The 18,513-nt window shown below is 42.7% G+C and overlaps 1 protein-coding gene across 3 annotated transcripts in view; it reads right to left on the reverse strand.

The window, feature by feature from the left end:
- LOC121554138 (rho GTPase-activating protein 6) overlaps positions 1-18,513 on the reverse strand; it is a 98,500-nt gene that overhangs the window by 48,134 nt on the left and 31,853 nt on the right. The window contains exon 1 of one of the 3 annotated variants that reach the window (XM_041867590.1): positions 14,915-15,204. The exons of the other annotated variants lie outside the window; for them this stretch is intronic. The gene's annotated coding sequence lies outside the window, so the exon portion shown is untranslated. Of the gene's footprint in view, positions 1-14,914; positions 15,205-18,513 lie in introns of those variants that run through there. 3 annotated transcript variants of the gene reach the window in all.

Here is an 18,513-nt window from a genome sequence, read left to right on the forward strand (position 1 = left end):
AGCATGGTGGTGGCAGCATCATGCTGTGGGGATGTTTTTCAAAGGCAAGGACTGGGAGACTAGTCAGGATCAAGGCAAAGATGAACGGGGCAAAGTACAGAGAGATCCTAGATGAAAACCTGCTCCAGAGCGCTCAGGACCTCAGACTGGGGCGAAGGTTCACCTTCCAACAGGACAACAACCCTAAACACACAGCCAAGACAACGCAGGAGTGGCTTTGGGACAAGTCTCTGAATGTCCTGGAGTGGCCCAGCCAGAGCCCGGACTTGAACCCGATCAAACATCTCTGGAGAGACCTGAAAATAGCTGTGCATCAACGCTCCCCATCCAACCTGACAGAGCTTGAGAGGATCTGCAGAGAAAAATGGGAGAAACTCCCCAAATACAGTGTCACACCCAAGAAGACTTGAGGTTGTAATCGCTGCCAAAGGTGCTTCATCAAAGTACTGAGTAAAGGGTCTGAATACTTATGTAAATGTGATGTTTCAGTTTTTCAATTTGTAATAAATTAGCAGAAATGTCTAAAAACATATTTTTTCTTTGTCATTATGGGGTATTGTATGTAGCTTGATGAGGGAAAAAACAATTCAATCAATTTTAGAAAAGGCTGTTTTCTAACAAAATGTGGTCTGAATACTTTCCGAAGGTACTGTATGCTAGCCTGGTCCCAGATCTGTTTGTGCTCTTGCCAGCTCCATTGCTGTCAATATCAAGCCAAACATCACAGTTCCATAAGGAGTTGGGAAGAGAACAGAAACAGACTGGCACCCAGGCTAGGAAGATGTTATTTTAGGATTTAATCAAATGCTGGTCTAGAACATTAGAGTAACTAATGCTGTTCTAGAATCAGAATTAACTGGTCTAGAACATTAGAGTAACTAATGCTGTTCTAGAATCATAATTAACTGGTCTAGATCATTAGAGTAACTAATGCTGTTCTAGAATCAGAATTAACTGGTCTAGATCATTAGAGTAACTAATGCTGTTCTAGGATCAGAATTAACTGGTCTAGAACATTAGAGTAACTAATGCTGTTCTAGAATCAGAATCAACTGGTCTAGAACATTAGAGTAACTAATGCTGTTCTAGGATCAGAATCAACTGGTCTAGAACATTAGAGTAACTAATGCTGTTCTAGAATCAGAATCAATTGGTCTAGAACTTTAGAGTAACTAATGCTGTTCTAGAATCAGAATCAACTGGTCTAGAACATTAGAGTAACTAATACTGTTCTAGGATCAGAATCAACTGGTCTAGAACATTAGAGTAACTAATGCTGTTCTAGAATCAGAATCAACTGGTCTAGAACATTAGAGTAACTAATGCTGTTCTAGAATCAGAATCAACTGGTCTAGAACATTAGAGTAACTAATGCTGTTCTAGGATCAGAATCAACTGGTCTAGAACATTAGATAACTAATGCTGTTCTAGGATCAGAATCAACTGGTCTAGAACATTAGAGTAACTAATGCTGTTCTAGGATCAGAATCAACTGGTCTAGAACATTAGATAACTAATGCTGTTCTAGGATCAGAATCAACTGGTCTAGAACATTAGATAACTAATGCTGTTCTAGGATCAGAATCAACTGGTCTAGAACATTAGAGTAACTAATGCTGTTCTAGAATCAGAATCAACTGGTCTAGAACATTAGAGTAACTAATGCTGTTCTAGAATCAGAATTAACTGGTCTAGATCATTAGAGTAACTAATGCTGTTCTAGGATCAGAATTAACTGGTCTAGAACATTAGAGTAACTAATGCTGTTCTAGAATCAGAATCAACTGGTCTAGAACATTAGAGTAACTAATGCTGTTCTAGGATCAGAATCAACTGGTCTAGAACATTAGAGTAACTAATGCTGTTCTAGAATCAGAATCAATTGGTCTAGAACTTTAGAGTAACTAATGCTGTTCTAAAATCAGAATCAACTGGTCTAGAACATTAGAGTAACTAATACTGTTCTAGGATCAGAATCAACTGGTCTAGAACATTAGAGTAACTAATGCTGTTCTAGAATCAGAATCAACTGGTCTAGAACATTAGAGTAACTAATGCTGTTCTAGAATCAGAATCAACTGGTCTAGAACATTAGAGTAACTAATGCTGTTCTAGGATCAGAATCAACTGGTCTAGAACATTAGATAACTAATGCTGTTCTAGGATCAGAATCAACTGGTCTAGAACATTAGATAACTAATGCTGTTCTAGGATCAGAATCAACTGGTCTAGAACATTAGAGTAACTAATGCTGTTCTAGGATCAGAATCAACTGGTCTAGAACATTAGATAACTAATGCTGTTCTAGGATCAGAATCAACTGGTCTAGAACATTAGAGTAACTAATGCTGTTCTAGGATCAGAATCAACTGGTCTAGAACATTAGAGTAACTAATGCTGTTCTAGGATCAGAATCCACCAGTCTAGAACATTAGAGTAACTAATGCTGTTCTAGAATCAGAATCAACTGGTCTAGAACATTAGAGTAACTAATGCTGTTCTAGAATCAGAATCAACTGGTCTAGAACATTAGAGTAACTAATGCTGTTCTAGAATCCTTTATAAATTGAAAAACAGTCAAAGGTAACAGTGTATCCATATGAAGTAATGTAGCCTAAAATGTATAGGATAATCAACGAGGGGTTATGCTTTCTATGGAAAATAATGAACGACGTTGAAGTTGTGTGGAACTAACATTACACAGAGTTTCATTATTTTCCAGAGAACGCATAGAGCCCCAATCCCTTTTATACCATGGCTATAATATGAAATGTGTTAATTTGCCATTAGAAATGTGTTCAACATCCACTGAAGTAGCTAAATTTACTAGACATACTTGCTAGTTTAGCTAACCAAACCATCAGTCCTAGCTTGCTATTATGAAAGCCGAATTCAAGACTGCCATTAATGTTTTAAATTCGATTTTTGCTTTCAAAAGCAGCTCAAACATAGAACATGTAAGAGTGAACTAAAACCATTGAATTCTACCGTGCTGATATACTCTGCGTTATAGGGAAATAATGCACGCTCTAGAATGCCCTTCAAGCCAATCAGAAACGAGTATTCAACAATGCCATGTTATAAAATGTAATGTAGTTGCATTTAGCCTAATCCCCAACATCTATAGTAATACTCAGACTAATCCTAGTAGTATTTAGCCTAATCCCCAACATCTATAGTAATGCTTAGACTAATCCTAGTAGTACTTAGCCTAATCCCCAACATCTATAGTAATGCTTAGACTAATCCTAGTAGTACTTAGCCTAATCCCCAACATCTATAGTAATGCTTAGACTAATCCTAGTAGTACTTAGCCTAATCCCCAACATCTATAGTAATGCTTAGACTAATCCTAGTAGTACTTAGCCTAATCCCCAACATATATAGTAATGATTAGACTAATCCTAGTAGTACTTAGCCTAATCCCCAACATCTATAGTAATGCTTAGACTAATCCTAGTAGTATTTAGCCTAATCCCCAACATCTATAGTAATGCTTAGACTAATCCTAGTAGTACTTAGCCTAATCCCCAACATCTATAGTAATGCTTAGACTAATCCTAGTAGTACTTAGCCTAATCCCCAACATCTATAGTAATGCTTAGACTAATCCTAGTAGTACTTAGCCTAATCCCCAACATCTATAGTAATGCTTAGACTAATCCTAGTAGATTGGTATTAACATGGTAAGGGGATAGAGAGAAGTGTTCAGATGGATTCTTTCTCTACAGTCCATTCCTGGGTGATTGCCAGGCAATATTAATGGAATGGGCACAGGATGGAGGGAGTTGGGGAGGTATTGAATGACAAATAAAGAACAGAGAGAGGAAATAAAAGAAAGGGAGTAAGAAATAATAAAGAGAAAGAAAGAATAAAGAGAAAGAAAGAATAAAGAGAGTGTCACGCCCTGACCTAGAGAACTCTTGTTGGTTGGGTCAGGGTGTGAGTTTCAGTTTGAGATCTATGTGATTATATTCTATGTTGGAGATCTAGTATGTGTATGTCTAGGTTTGGCCGGGTGTGATTCCCAATCAGAGGCAGCTGTCGCTCGTTGTCTCTGATTGGGGATCATACTTATGTAGCCTGGTTGCCTACCTTAGTTGTGGGATCTTGACTCTGGTTTGGCTTGGCTTGTTTGTGTGTAGCCAGAGTGAGCGTCATGTTACGTTGCTTTTGTTGAGTGTTTATTTGTTCAAATAAACATGTACGCATACCACGCTGCACCTTGGTCTGACCCGTCTCTCAACGACCGTGACAGAGAGAGAAGTAATAAAGAGAGAGAAGTAATAAAGAGAGAGAATATAAAAAATAGGTGTTTTCTTTGACGGTGGATTGCGGTGACAACATGGTAAGTAAGAACAGACGTGTGTGTGTGTGTATATGTGCTTTCATGAGTGTGTGTGTTTGTGTGTGTACACACGTTTTTCTCTAGTGGCATTTCAGTAAAACAATAAGCTAAGCCCCTTTTTCCAAGTCTAGTCTGAGCCTCAACCATAACGTGTAGTAGTGACAGGCCAAATACTGAACCAACAACCCCCTGGTATATTACTACAGCTAATACTGAACCAACAACCCCCTGGTATATTACTACAGCTAATACTGAACCAACAACCCCCTGGTATATTACTACAGCTAATACTGAACCAACAACCCCCTGGTATATTACTACAGCTAATACTGAACCAACAACCCCCTGGTATATTACTACAGCTAATACTGAACCAACAACCCCCTGGTATATTACTACAGCTAATACTGAACCAACAACCCCCTGGTATATTACTACAGCTAATACTGAACCAACAACCCCCTGGTATATTACTACAGCTAATACTGAACCAACAACCCCCTGGTATATTACTACAGCTAATACTGAACCAACAACCCCCTGGTATATTACTACAGCTAATACTGAACCAACAACCCCCTGGTATATTACTACAGCTAATACTGAACCAACAACCCCCTGGTATATTACTACAGCTAATACTGAACCAACAACCCCCTGGTATATTACTACAGCTAATACTGAACCAACAACCCCCTGGTATATTACTACAGCTAATACTGAACCAACAACACTCTACTCAGCAAATTGGATGTAGTCTATCACAGTGCCATCCGTAGGGGAGGGAATGGCCGGCAGGGATGTAGCTCAGTTGGTAGAGCATGGCGTTTGCAACGCCAGGGTTGTGGGTTCGATTCCCACGGGGGGCTAGTATGATTTTTTTTTTAAACAATTAAAAAAATAATGTATGCACTCACTAACTGTAAGTCGCTCTGGATAAAAGCGTCTGCTAAATGACTCAAATGTAAATGTTTTGTCACCAAAGCCCCATATACTACCCACCATTGTGACCTGTACGCTCTCGTTGGCTGGTCCTCACTACATATTCATCGCCAAACCCACTGGCTCCAGGTCATCTATAAATCACTGCTAGGCAATATCCCCGCCTTATCTTAGCTCATTGGTCACCATAGTATGTGCTCCAGTAGGTATATCTCACTGGTCATTCCCAAAGCCAACACCTCCTTTGGCCGCCATTCCTTCCAGTTCTCTGCTGCCAGTGACTGGAACGAACTGCAAAAATCTCTGAAGCTGGAGACTCTTATCTCGCTCACTGACTTTAAGCGTCAGTTGTCAGAGCAGCTTACCGATCGCCTCAGTATCTCTATTTGCACATCATCTTTTGCACATCTATCATTCCAGTGTTAATTACAAAATTGTAACTATTTTTGCACTATGGCCTATTTATTGCCTTACCTCCATAACTTACTACATTTGCACACACTGTATATAGATTTTCTATTGTGTTATTGACTGTACATTTTGTTTATCCCATATGTAACTCTGTGTTGTTGTTGTTTTTATCGCACTGCTTTGCTTTATCTTGGCCAGGTCGCAGTTGTAAATGAGAACTTGTTCTCAACTGGCTTACCTGGTTAAATAAAGGTGAAATAAAAAAATAAACCAACCCCCTGGTATATTACAACAGCTAATACTGAACCAACAACCCCCTGGTATATTACTACAGCTAATACTGAACCAACAACCCCCTGGTATATTACAACAGCTAATACTGAACCAACAACCCCCTGGTATATTACTACAGCTAATACTGAACCAACAACCCCCTGGTATATTACTACAGCTAATACTGAACCAACAACCCCCTGGTATATTACTACAGCTAATACTGAACCAACAACCCCCTGGTATATTACAACAGCTAACACTGAACCAACAACCCCCTGGTATATTACTACAGCTAACACTGAACCAACAACCCCCTGGTATATTACTACAGCTAATACTGAACCAACAACCCCCTGGTATATTACTACAGCTAATACTGAACCAACAACCCCCTGGTATATTACTACAGCTAAGGTACCTCTGCTCTAAGAACCTGGCCTTTCCACTGGCTTTACAGTGGGCTGTTTATGTTGAGTGGTTATATGGACTGTGTATGTGAGGTTGGGGGGAGAGGGGGGTTGCGTGTGTGTGTGAGAGAGGATTCTGGAACCATTGTTATGATTCTAAGAAGGTTGTATACTTTCTCATGATGATATGGTTCTGTTCTGTTACAAGAATAAACCATGATTAGTGTCAGGTGACCCGATGACTGCTCATACACTTGACTGACTGGATATGAATCATTTCATCTCCATCACTACCAGGCCTGTTCCGTTTAATTTTCCTCATTTCATTACTTTTCCTTGTTTGTCATGTCTGCACCGGGTAAGCTTTCCACTGGAGTCATCACCTGCCTGACCGGGCCGGGAGTCAAAGGTCAGAGGTCGTCACACATGTCAAGTGATGGGAGTGGGGTAAATTGAGCCATTTTTTACATTCAGCATCACTACGTCAATGGTATATTGTATACCTTAAATGTATGGCTACATTCTGATATAGTTCTCTCTGTTCAATATTACTTACCCTTCCATTTCTTGACCAGTTGTCTGTGACAGGGATGTTGTTTCAATGTGCCAGTTCTCTGCATTTGAGGCTACTAAACCCATGAAACGGGTCCGTGAGATTCTTGATATTTTTAGCAAGCTCAGACTCCATGTCATCAGATAAGACCTTGTGTTCCTCTGCTACTCTGTCATATCCTCTCTTTCACACAGGTAGGTAGCCTAGTGGTTAAGAGCGTTGTGCCAGTAACTGAAAGGTCGCTGGTTCTAATCCCTGAGCCGACTAGGTGAAAAACCTGTCGATGTGCCCTTGAGCAAGGCACTTAACCCTAATTGCTCCTGTAAGTCGCTCTGGATAAGAGCGTCTGCTAAATGACCAATTTATTTATGTTAGTTTTCTTTTTTGTCAGTGTGCCTCTTCAGTGTCATTCAGTCTATTTCTTCATCCATTTCTGCTGCTCGAATGGATTTCTTCCCTTCTCTCACTTCCTTGGCAACAGGAACAACAGCAACAACAACAGTAACTTCCTTAACAACAAGACCCTGAACAGCTTCTACCCCCAAGCCATAAGACTTAAACAGCTACCCGGCCATAAGAGTTAAACAGCTACCCGGACTATCTGCATTGACCCTTTTAGCACTAACTTTTTTGACTCATCACATACGCTGCTGCTACTGTTTATTATCTGTCACTTTATTCCTAGTTATATGTTCATACTGTATCTACCTCGACTACCTCGTACCCCTGCACATCGACTCAGTACTGGTACCCCATGTATATAGCCAAGTTGTCGTTACTCATTATGTATTTATTATTACTTTTATTACATGTTTTACTTTTAGATTATTTCTCTATTTTCTTTCCTTGCATTGTTGGGAATAGCCCGTAGGTAAACATTCACTGTTAGTCTATACCTGTTGTTTACGAAGCATGTGACAAATAACATTTGGTTTGATTCGATTTGATTTGGCTGCTCTCTCAAGAACCTCAAGGGGGGCTAGACCCCTGCTGGTTTCACGTTTGTATACATGGGGCATGATGAAAGAGAAAGGAAACCTAGTCAGTTGCACAACTGAATGCATTCAAACGAAATGTGTCCTCCGCATTTAACCCAACCCCTCTGATGTCTGCTCTGTAACCATAGAGATGCATATTGAGTTCATATACATGACACATTACAAAAATACAAAGCATATTATGCATATAACTGACCAATTGTAGTCATCATTTGTATGGCTCAACTACACCAAGGCAAACATTTGGACAGAGCCACAAGGATGCACTTTCATGCTCAGTTTAGGACCGCATATTGTAACTTATAGAGACCCCAATTGATGTATAAAACAATCCTAAAATGATCTACTTTGGTTTAGATACAACAATCATAAAACCCATAACATAATACATTCCTTTGATTTGCTGAAAATCTGTTTGTTGGACCTAACTTGCTTACCACTTTTCCCATGTGGTTTCTTCCTTCACAGACTCCATGAATTGATAACCTCTTCCTAAATATTTGGTCACATGATTAATTTTGTATATGGTTTCCTAGAAACAAGGGGTGGCTCAACTAACCTAATCCCACTCTCCCCTACTAAACAGTGGTGTGTTAGGCAAAACAAACAGATACTGTCAGAAAAGTTTTTAATTGATCCATTCAGGAAAAGACATTCAGGCTTTCAAACAATGAACGTAGTCTACAGTGGTGTAGTCATTTCACAGTCATCTTCTATTGTTGTCCTGATGGGTAGCTGGGGACTCTCTCTATTTCTCACTTTCTCTCTCTCTCCCCCAGCTCTCTCTCTCTCTCTCTCTCTCTCTCGCTCCCCTCTCCCCCCCCTCTCTCTCTCGGAGGGGTTCCATTCCATGGCAGGAAGCAACACAATATAAAACATGAGGGACCCACCCTTAACCACACACACAGGAAGACCGAGGCAATGAATGGTAGAGAAACCACAACACACACACACATAAACATGTGGCTATTTGTGTACTTGTATGAGTGCATGTGTGTACGCCTGTGAGGATAATAATAATAATTGGTCATTTAGCAGACGCTCTTATCCAGAGCGACTTACAGGAGCAATTAGGGTTAAGTGCCTTGCTCAAGGGCACATCGACAGATTTTTCACCTAGTCGGCTCGGGGATTAGAACCAGCGACCTTTCGGTTACTGGCACAACGCTCTTAACCACTAAGCTACCTGCCGCCCCGAGGAAAATGTACTAACGCTTCATCATCTCCACAGAAATGAAATACCCAGAACAGAGTCACGCCTCAGGCTAGTGCTGTGACTTGCTATTGAAATACTCAACGTGCATGTACAGGTATGGAATGTTATAAAAAATTAAGAGAAAGGAAGGAAATAAGGAAGAAGTAGTCGTCCTCTTTGGTTGTATCTGATGTTTTCTGTGATCTTTCATTCTTTTTTTCTCTCTGTCAAGACAACCGGAGAGCTTATGGCTCTAGAAATATATTTCTAAAAAGCCTGACTACTATAGTTTCCATGCCCAGACAAACAGAGGATGTGTATGAGAAGAGGGGGATGAAGAGAGCTACATTAGAGGTGTGCTTCTTTTAGGGATCATATTCTATGTCCAGACGGCCTGATTCCACTCTTCAACCATCCAAAATGACAGTGGCAGCCTCTGTGTCTTAGCGTCATTGAGGTGTGTCTTTGTGTGTGTGTGTGCAAACTTTGCATGCTTAAACGTGTGTGTGCATGCCCGCTGTGTGTGTAGACTAACTGTAACAGTAGACTAACTAACTGTAATAAATAAAGACCTGGACACAAAGCTTTCCTCAGCTCCTTCAATGTTGGATTACTCCTGGGATACAAGTAGCAAGATTAGAAAGATGTATTCAGCTCAACTAAATGAAACTTCTCTCCTCTATTCTCTCCTCTACTCTCTCCTCTTCCCTCTATTCTCTCTAATCTCTCCTCTATTCTCTCCTATATTCTCTCCTCTATTCCCTCTAATCTCTCCTCTAATCTCTCTATTCTCTCCTCTATTCTCTCCTCTATTCCCTCTAATCTCTCCTCTATTCTCTCCTCTATTCTCTCCTCTATTCTCTCCTCTATTCCCTCTAATCTCTCCTCTAATCTCTCTATTCTCTCCTCTATTCTCTCCTCTATTCCCTCTAATCTCTCCTCTAATCTCTCCTCTATTCTCTCCTCTATTCTCTCCTCTATTCTCTCCTCTATTCCCTCTAATCTCTCCTCTAATCTCTCTATTCTCTCCTCTATTCTCTCCTCTATTCCCTCTATTCTCTCCTCTATTCTCTCCTCTATTCCCTCTAATCTCTCCTCTATTCCCTGTATTCCCTCTATTCTCTCCTCTATTCTCTCCTCTATTCTCTCCTCTATTCCCTCTAATCTCTCCTCTATTCTCTCCTCTATTCCCTCTATTCTCTCCTCTAATCTCTCCTCTATTCCCTCTATTCTCTCCTCTAATCTCTCCTCTATTCCCTCTAATCTCTCCTCTATTCCCTCTAATCTCTCCTCTATTCCCTCTAATCTCTCCTCTATTCTCTCCTCTATTCCCTCTATTCTCTCCTCTAATCTCTCCTCTATTCTCTCCTCTATTCCCTCTATCCTCTCCTCTAATCTCTCCTCTATTCCCTCTAATCTCTCCTCTATTCCCTGTATTCCCTCTATTCTCTCCTCTATTCTCTCCTCTATTCCCTGTATTCCCTCGATTCTCTCCTCTATTCCCTCTAATCTCTCCTCTATTCTCTCCTCTATTCCCTCTATTCTCTCCTCTAATCTCTCCTCTATTCCCTCTAATCTCTCCTCTATTCCCTGTATTCCCTCTATTCTCTCCTCTAATCTCTCCTCTATTCCCTCTAATCTCTCCTCTATTTCCTCTAATCTCTCCTCTATTCCCTGTATTCCCTCTATTCTCTCCTCTATTCCCTCTAATCTCTCCTCTATTCTCTCCTCTATTCCCTCTATTCTCTCCTCTAATATCTCCTCTATTCCCTCTAATCTCTCCTCTATTCCCTGTATTCCCTCTATTCTCTCCTCTATTCCCTCTTCTCTCCTCTAATCTCTCCTCTATTCCCTGTATTCCCTGTATTCTCTCCTCTATTCCCTCTATTCTCTCCTCTAATCTCTCCTCTATTCCCTCTATTCCCTCTAATCTCTCCTCTATTCCCTCTAATCTCTCCTCTATTCCCTCTAATCTCTCCTCTATTCCCTGTATTCCCTCTATTCTCTCCTCTAATCTCTCCTCTACTCTCTCCTCTATTCTCTCCTCTATTCCCTCTAATCTCTCCTCTATTCCCTGTATTCCCTCTAATCTCTCCTCTATTCCCTGTATTCCCTCTAATCTCTCCTCTATTCCCTGTATTCCCTCTAATCTCTCCTCTATTCTCTCCTCTACTCTCTCCTCTATTACCCAGACCATTGTCCAGATCATTGATAGTTCACTACACAGAGGGATAGACTATAGTTAGAACAGGCATGAAACATGGACACATCTCAAAAATGTTTAGGTCCGAAAACATTAGATAAACCTTGACCTTTTGAGTGAACTGTCACTTTACCATGCTGTGTTTTCAAAAGAGCCAGACTGTTTCCAGCTAGCGGTCTCCAATCTCTGACTTCATTCCCAGTCCTTTGTTCAACCAAGTACCTCCTGTTATGTAAACGGGCATAAACTGCATCCCTACATAGTGCACTAGGGGCTCTGGTCAAAAGTAATGCACTATATAAGGAATAGGGTGCTATTTGGGACGGCGTCATAGTGTTTCTGTTTGATGAGGTCCAGCTATGTAACCTGGATTAGAGAGCTATGTCATACAGATGAAGACTGATAACAGAGCACTGAGACTGAAATACCCCTGATAGCTTCCAGATGTGTTACATTTACTGAACCCAGACCTGTTGATCTTAGTATGAACAGTAGACTATATTTTCTTCATCTGTCGACAGGCTGTCATTCTGAACGTAATGCAAACAATATTTACATAGAGACTAGCACATTTGCTGGGCTATTAGACTGGGCTACTTACAGAAATGCCCCCTGATGGCTTCCTCTTTCTAAAACTATTCTGTTTGTGTTACAACACAAACAGCAACTACTGCCTTTCACACTCATAGGCGATAAAATCCCACTTCTGCACCACAGTCATTGAGAGGAATGCTAACAAGACTGTGATTTTTTTATAATAAATTCAAAAATAACAAACTAAGTGTTACATCATTTACTGGACCAGCAATTAACCAGACCCCTTTCATGTTAGAAAGAACAGGCTACGTTATACTCATCTGTCAACAGCCATTGTTTCCGTTGGAGCCATCCATATGAAGAACATATGCACACACTTATTGAAGTCTCTTTGGTTTAAAGAGTCTGCTAAATGGCATACTGTATATTAAATATATTATTATATTATTGAAACGCAAACAATATTTAGTCTGATTTCCATTGAGATTGACAGTAGGTCTTATTGTATGAATGGGACGTAACTGTAAGAGATGAGGACCAAACACTCAATCCTGCAAGTAGCTATAGGTTTATATGGGACAGTAGATATCTGTTTAGAAACCACACCACATCCGTTAAGTAACGTTACCTACCACATAAAGCCTAAATCGATTATTAGCTTGAAATTATAGATAAAATGACAAATCAAACCTGTGCGTTCCACACACCAAATGGCAGTCTTGTACTTTGAGTTAGTCCCTATCGGTATGTGTAACTGTGTGTGTGTGTGTGTAACTGTGTGTGTGTGTGTGTGTGTGTGTGTAACTGTGTGTCCATATAGGCCTAATCAGTAGCAGTACACTACCAGAACAGCCCTGTTGAGCTTCAGTGTGATCGTGAGCTGGTTGACGTCATCCATGAGCCCTAGGCTCTACCTGCTATTATTATTACATCACAGACACAGGAAACGCTGTCCTGGTCACTCTAAATGTCACCAGACTCCATCACAGACACAGGAAACGCTGTCCTGATCACTCTAAATGTCACCAGACTCCATCACAGACACAGGAAACGCTGTCCTGGTCACTCTAAATGCCACCAGACTCCATCACAGACACAGGAAACGCTGTCCTGGTCACTCTAAATGTCACCAGACTCCATCACAGACACAGGAAACGCTGTCCTGGTCACTCTAAATGTCACCAGACTCCATCACAGACACAGGAAACGCTGTCCTGGTCACTCTAAATGTCACCAGACTCCATCACAGACACAGGAAACGCTGTCCTGATCACTCTAAATGCGGTCATGGCTAGACGGGATTCAGCTTTTGTCAAATTCACGTCGGATTTAACTTTTCATAGCAGGTTATGAGAATTTACGCAGCAGGTTAGGAGAATTAGCGTTGCAGGTTAGGAGAATTAGGTTAAGGTTAGGAAAAGGGTTAAGGTTAGCTAAAATGCACCAAAAAAAACATTTGACCTTAATTTGACAAAAGCTGGATCCATTCTAGCCATGACCATTCAAAGTGAGGAAGGAAAAAGCCATTTGAATGGAAACAACCCTGATTCTGATCCTTTCCATTCTTCATGACAATAGCTGTACAGCGTAACAATTAGTCAGAGGACAGGTCTATATGCGTTATGTACTTTAGCCAACTCCTCTCTGACCATCACTGTTATACCATAACCTACTACGAAAACAATAGTCATGTTATGATCAAGTTTACACAGAATCAAAAAAAAAAACTCTGAATCTAACCTGCATTGTCCCAGGTCTGTTTGTGTTTCGGCCAACTTCTCTCTGAGGACATGTGGTGTACTCTAACAACATCAGTCAGGATTAAGATTAGATTGGTTAAATAAAGATCACACAGATCTGGGACACTCTGCCAACAACATTCAGGATTTAGATTAGATCAGTTAAATAAAGATCACACAGATCTGGGACCAGGCTACTCACTTAGAATCCACACAGAATCAGTGTTCTAAACTACCACGCAGAAGAGGTGAACCTGAGCTCCAAAGACATGGAAGGAGAGGAGACACAACGCATCCATTTCTGCTTTGTGGAAGAGAAACAGACCAACAAACATACTATTGTGATCATCTGATTTGATCTCTAAAATCAATGGAGGTTACTAACCTGACAATATCTCTATTTGACTTTATTTGTTCTAATTAAGTTTGTATTTCAGTCACATGCAGGAGTATGTAATTTACACAAAGCCTTTCTTGGTGCAAGTCACTCTATACCAGAGGACTTCCATTGGAATTTCATCTGTGTATTTGACTTTATTTGTTCCGTCTACTGTTGATGAAGTCATATTGAATTTTAAATGAACCCTCGTTTGAATTCTTTCCATCAAGCTTGGTCAATACAACCTGACATAAGACACACGTTCAGGTTTTCCAAAGTGATTGATTAGATATAGATAGTTGTTATCTTTGATATTGATCGGATACTTAAGGTCTGATAACTAGGGCAAAGACTGTGTTTGTTGTTTTCAGTATCTTTCTTTGTATGAAAATGTATGTATTTTGAAACTGTATTTCAGTATGAAAAATGTATGCACTCACTACTTTAAGTCGCTCTGGATAAGAGCGTCTGCTAAATGACTAAAATGTAAATGTTGTTGTAATTACACAAACGAACGTGGCCGTTTCACCATGAAGGATAGCAGCTTTAATACACCGCACACACTTTCTGTGAGACTCCAGGACATGGAGACAGACAATAGAAAACACTAAAATGCTGGAAACTGGAAGAACACACACACACATTCACTCCATACCTTATAGAACTTAGCGACACAACAAATACACCCTCAGTCGTTTCAACTGAAGAGAATGAGTCTCGACAATTGTGTCAGACTTTGTGACTTACAAACAGCTCTAAAGACAGTAGCAAGAAACACACACCTATTGAACACACACACCCAGAGAACACACACACATATTGACCACACACACACTTACTTGAGAGAACCTAGCAACACGACACACACACACACTTTAACTGAAGTAAATTAGTCTCAACAATATAGACACAAACTGACACCATACCTGTAGGTGGGGAATCAGTGGGAAGATCCAGTCAGTGAGCCCGCTCAGAGACGAGCTGACAGGGAGAAGATATGTCCTGCAGTCTGCTCAGCTACCGCTCACAGCCTCACACTCAGTAGAGACGCCAAAATACTCTCACTCAGTCAAACTCACGCAGCAGAGACGCAAAGCAGGTGTGTGTGTGTCAGTCCAAATGGGGCATGAGGGAACACACAGGGTGGAAAGAGAGCGAGACAGAGCGAGAGACAGACGGAGAGAGAGAGAGACAGAGAGAGAAGGAGCGAGAGACAGACAGAGAGAGAGAGAGACAGAGAGAGAAGGAGCGAGAGAAAGGGGAAGAGAGAGATCTGCTCTCTCCATCTGCTGGAGTTAATCAGTGAGCTGAGTCTCGCTGCCAAGGAATCACTTCATTTCACATAAACAGTGTGCAGAACAAGGGAGGGGAAGCGGAGGAGGAGGGGAAAGAGGGGAGGAGGTTGAGGAGGGGGGACGGGAGGGGGAGGAGGGAGGAGGGGGAGGAGGGGAGGGAGGGAGGGGGGAGGGGAGGGGAGGAGGGGGAGGAGGGGGGAGGAGGGGAGGGGAGGAGGAGGGAGGAGGGGGAGGAGGAGGGAGGAGGGGGGAGGAGGGGGAGGGAGGGAGGGGGGAGGAGGGGAGGGAGGAGGGGGGGGAGGGGGGGAGGAGGGGAGGGGGGAGGAGGGGGAGGAGGGGAGGGGAGGAGGGGGGAGGAGGGGGGAGGAGGGGGGGAGGAGGAGGGAGGAGGGGGAGGAGGAGGAGGAGGGGGAGGAGGGGAAAGAGGGAAAGAGGGGAGGAGGGAGGAGGGGGAGGGAGGGGGGAGGAGGGGAGGGGGAGGAGGGGGAGGAGGAGGGAGGAGGGGGGAGGGAGGGGGAGGGAGGGAGGAGGGGGGAGGAGGAGGGAGGAGGGGGGAGGAGGGGGAGGGAGGAGGAGGGGGAGGAGGAGGGAGGAGGGGGAGGGGGAGGAGGGAGGAGGGGAGGGGAGGGGGGAGGAGGAGGGAGGAGGGGGGAGGAGGGGAGGGGAGGAGGAGGGAGGAGAGGGGAGGAGGGGGGAAAGTCAGTTTATTCCTTTCTTGGTTCAATTATTATTATTAAATCACTCATGATAACTGCAACTATACTGATACTATTTGGTCTTTATTTAACCAGGTGAAAATAACATAAGGTAGAACAAATGTGAGCAAATGAAGTGAGTTTGTGTGTGTGTGTGTGTGTGTGTGTTGGAGTGCCAGTGTGTGTAAAGTCCTGTACCTGTGAGTGTGCATGGAGACAGTGCAAAAACAAGGGTCAACTCAGATAGTCTGTGTAGCCATTTTGTTTGCTATTTAGTTAGCTATTTAGCAGTCTTATGGCTTGGGGATAGAAGCTGTTCAGGAGCCTGTTGGTGTCAGACTTGATGCACCGGTACGGCTTGCCGTGCGGAAGCAGAGAGAACAGTCTATGGCCTGAGTGGCTGGGGTCTTAAATAAGGAGTACAGGAGGGGACTAAGCACACACCCCTGTGTGGCGTCCGTGCTGGGGGTCAGTGTGGCGGAGATGTTGTTGCCTACCCTCACCACCTGGGGGCGGCCCGTCAGGAAGTCCAGGATCCAGTTGCAGAGGGAGGTGTTCAGTCCCAGGTTCCTGAGCTTGGTGACGAAGTTGGAAGGGACAGTGGTGTTGAACGCTGAGCTGTTGTCAATGAACAGCATTTTCACATACTGTAGGTATTGCTCTTATCTAGGTGGGTGAGGGCAGTGTGGAGTGCAATTGAGATTGCATCGTCTATGGATCTGTTGGGGCGGTATGCACATTGGAGTGGGTCTAGGGTGGCTGGGATGATGGAGTTAATGTGTGCCATAACAAGCCTCTCAAAGCACTTCATGATTGCTACAGGGCTGTAGTCATTGTGGCATGAAGCCTTAGAGTTCTTGGGAACATTAATGATGGTGGTCAGCTTGAGACTTGTGGGAATTACAAACTGGGACAAGGAGAGGTTGAAAATGACCGTGAATTTGCCTGCCAGCTGTTCTGCGCATGCTCTGAGAATGCGTCCTGGAATACCATCCGGCCCCATGGCCTTGCGAGTGTTGACCTGATTAAAGACCTTACTCACGTCGGCCTCGGAAAGCGCGATCAGCCAGTCCTCTGGGTTGGTGGGGGCCCTCACGCACGGCACGGTGTTGTTATTGTCCAAGTGTCATGTCTTACGTCGTGCCATCAGACCTGAAACCTGCTACTCATATTACTGCTGGTGCCATCAGACCTAAAACCTGCTACTCATATTACTGCTGGTGCCATCAGACCTAAAACCTGCTACTCATATTACTGCTGGTGCCATCAGACCTAAAACCTGCTACTCATATTACTGCTGGTGCCATCAGACCTAAAACCTGCTACTCATATTACTACTGGTGCCATCAGACTTAAAACCTGCTACTCATATTACTGCTGGTGCCATCAGACCTAAAACCTGCTACTCATATTACTACTGGTGCCATCAGACCTAAAACCTGCTACTCATATTACTGCTGGTGCCATCAGACCTAAAACCTGCTACTCATATTACTGCTGGTGCCATCAGACCTAAAACCTGCTACTCATATTACTGCTGGTGCCATCAGACCTAAAACCTGCTACTCATATTACTGCTGGTGCCATCAGACCTAAAACCTGCTACTCATATTACTGCTGGTGCCATCAGACCTAAAACCTGCTACTCATATTACTGCTGGTGCCATCAGACCTAAAACCTGCTACTCATATTACTGCTGGTGCCATCAGACCTAAAACCTGCTACTCATATTACTGCTGGTGCCATCAGACCTAAAACCTGCTACTCATATTACTGCTGGTGCCATCAGACCTAAAACCTGCTACTCATATTACTGCTGGTGCCATCAGACCTAAAACCTGCTACTCATATTACTGCTGGTGCCATCAGACCTAAAACCTGCTACTCATATTACTGCTGGTGCCATCAGACCTAAAACCTGCTACTCATATTACTGCTGGTGCCATCAGACCTAAAACCTGCTACTCATATTACTGCTGGTGCCATCAGACCTAAAACCTGCTACTCATATTACTGCTGGTGCCATCAGACCTAAAACCTGCTACACATATTACTGCTGGTGCCATCAGACCTAAAACCTGCTACACATATTACTGCTGGTGCCATCAGACCTAAAACCTGCTACACATATTACTGCTGGTGCCATCAGACCTAAAACCTGCTACACATATTACTGCTGGTGCCATCAGACCTAAAACCTGCTACTCATATTACTGCTGGTGCCATCAGACCTAAAACCTGCTACTCATATTACTGCTGGTGCCATCAGACCTAAAACCTGCTACTCATATTACTGCTGGTGCCATCAGACCTAAAACCTGCTACTCATATTACTGCTGGTGCCATCAGACCTAAAACCTGCTACTCATATTACAGCTGGTGCCATCAGACCTAAAACATGCTACTCATATTACAGCTGGTGCCATCAGCAGTAATATGTGTGTGAGAGTGCGCGAGAGAAACAGAGAGCGCGAGAAGGATCAAAGATGATTCTGGTAAATCTGGAAGTGAATGAAGTGAGCGAGTCTGCACAT

This window comes from Coregonus clupeaformis, unplaced genomic scaffold, assembly GCF_020615455.1.
Source record: "Coregonus clupeaformis isolate EN_2021a unplaced genomic scaffold, ASM2061545v1 scaf0089, whole genome shotgun sequence".
NCBI classification, from domain to species: Eukaryota; Metazoa; Chordata; class Actinopteri; order Salmoniformes; family Salmonidae; genus Coregonus; species Coregonus clupeaformis.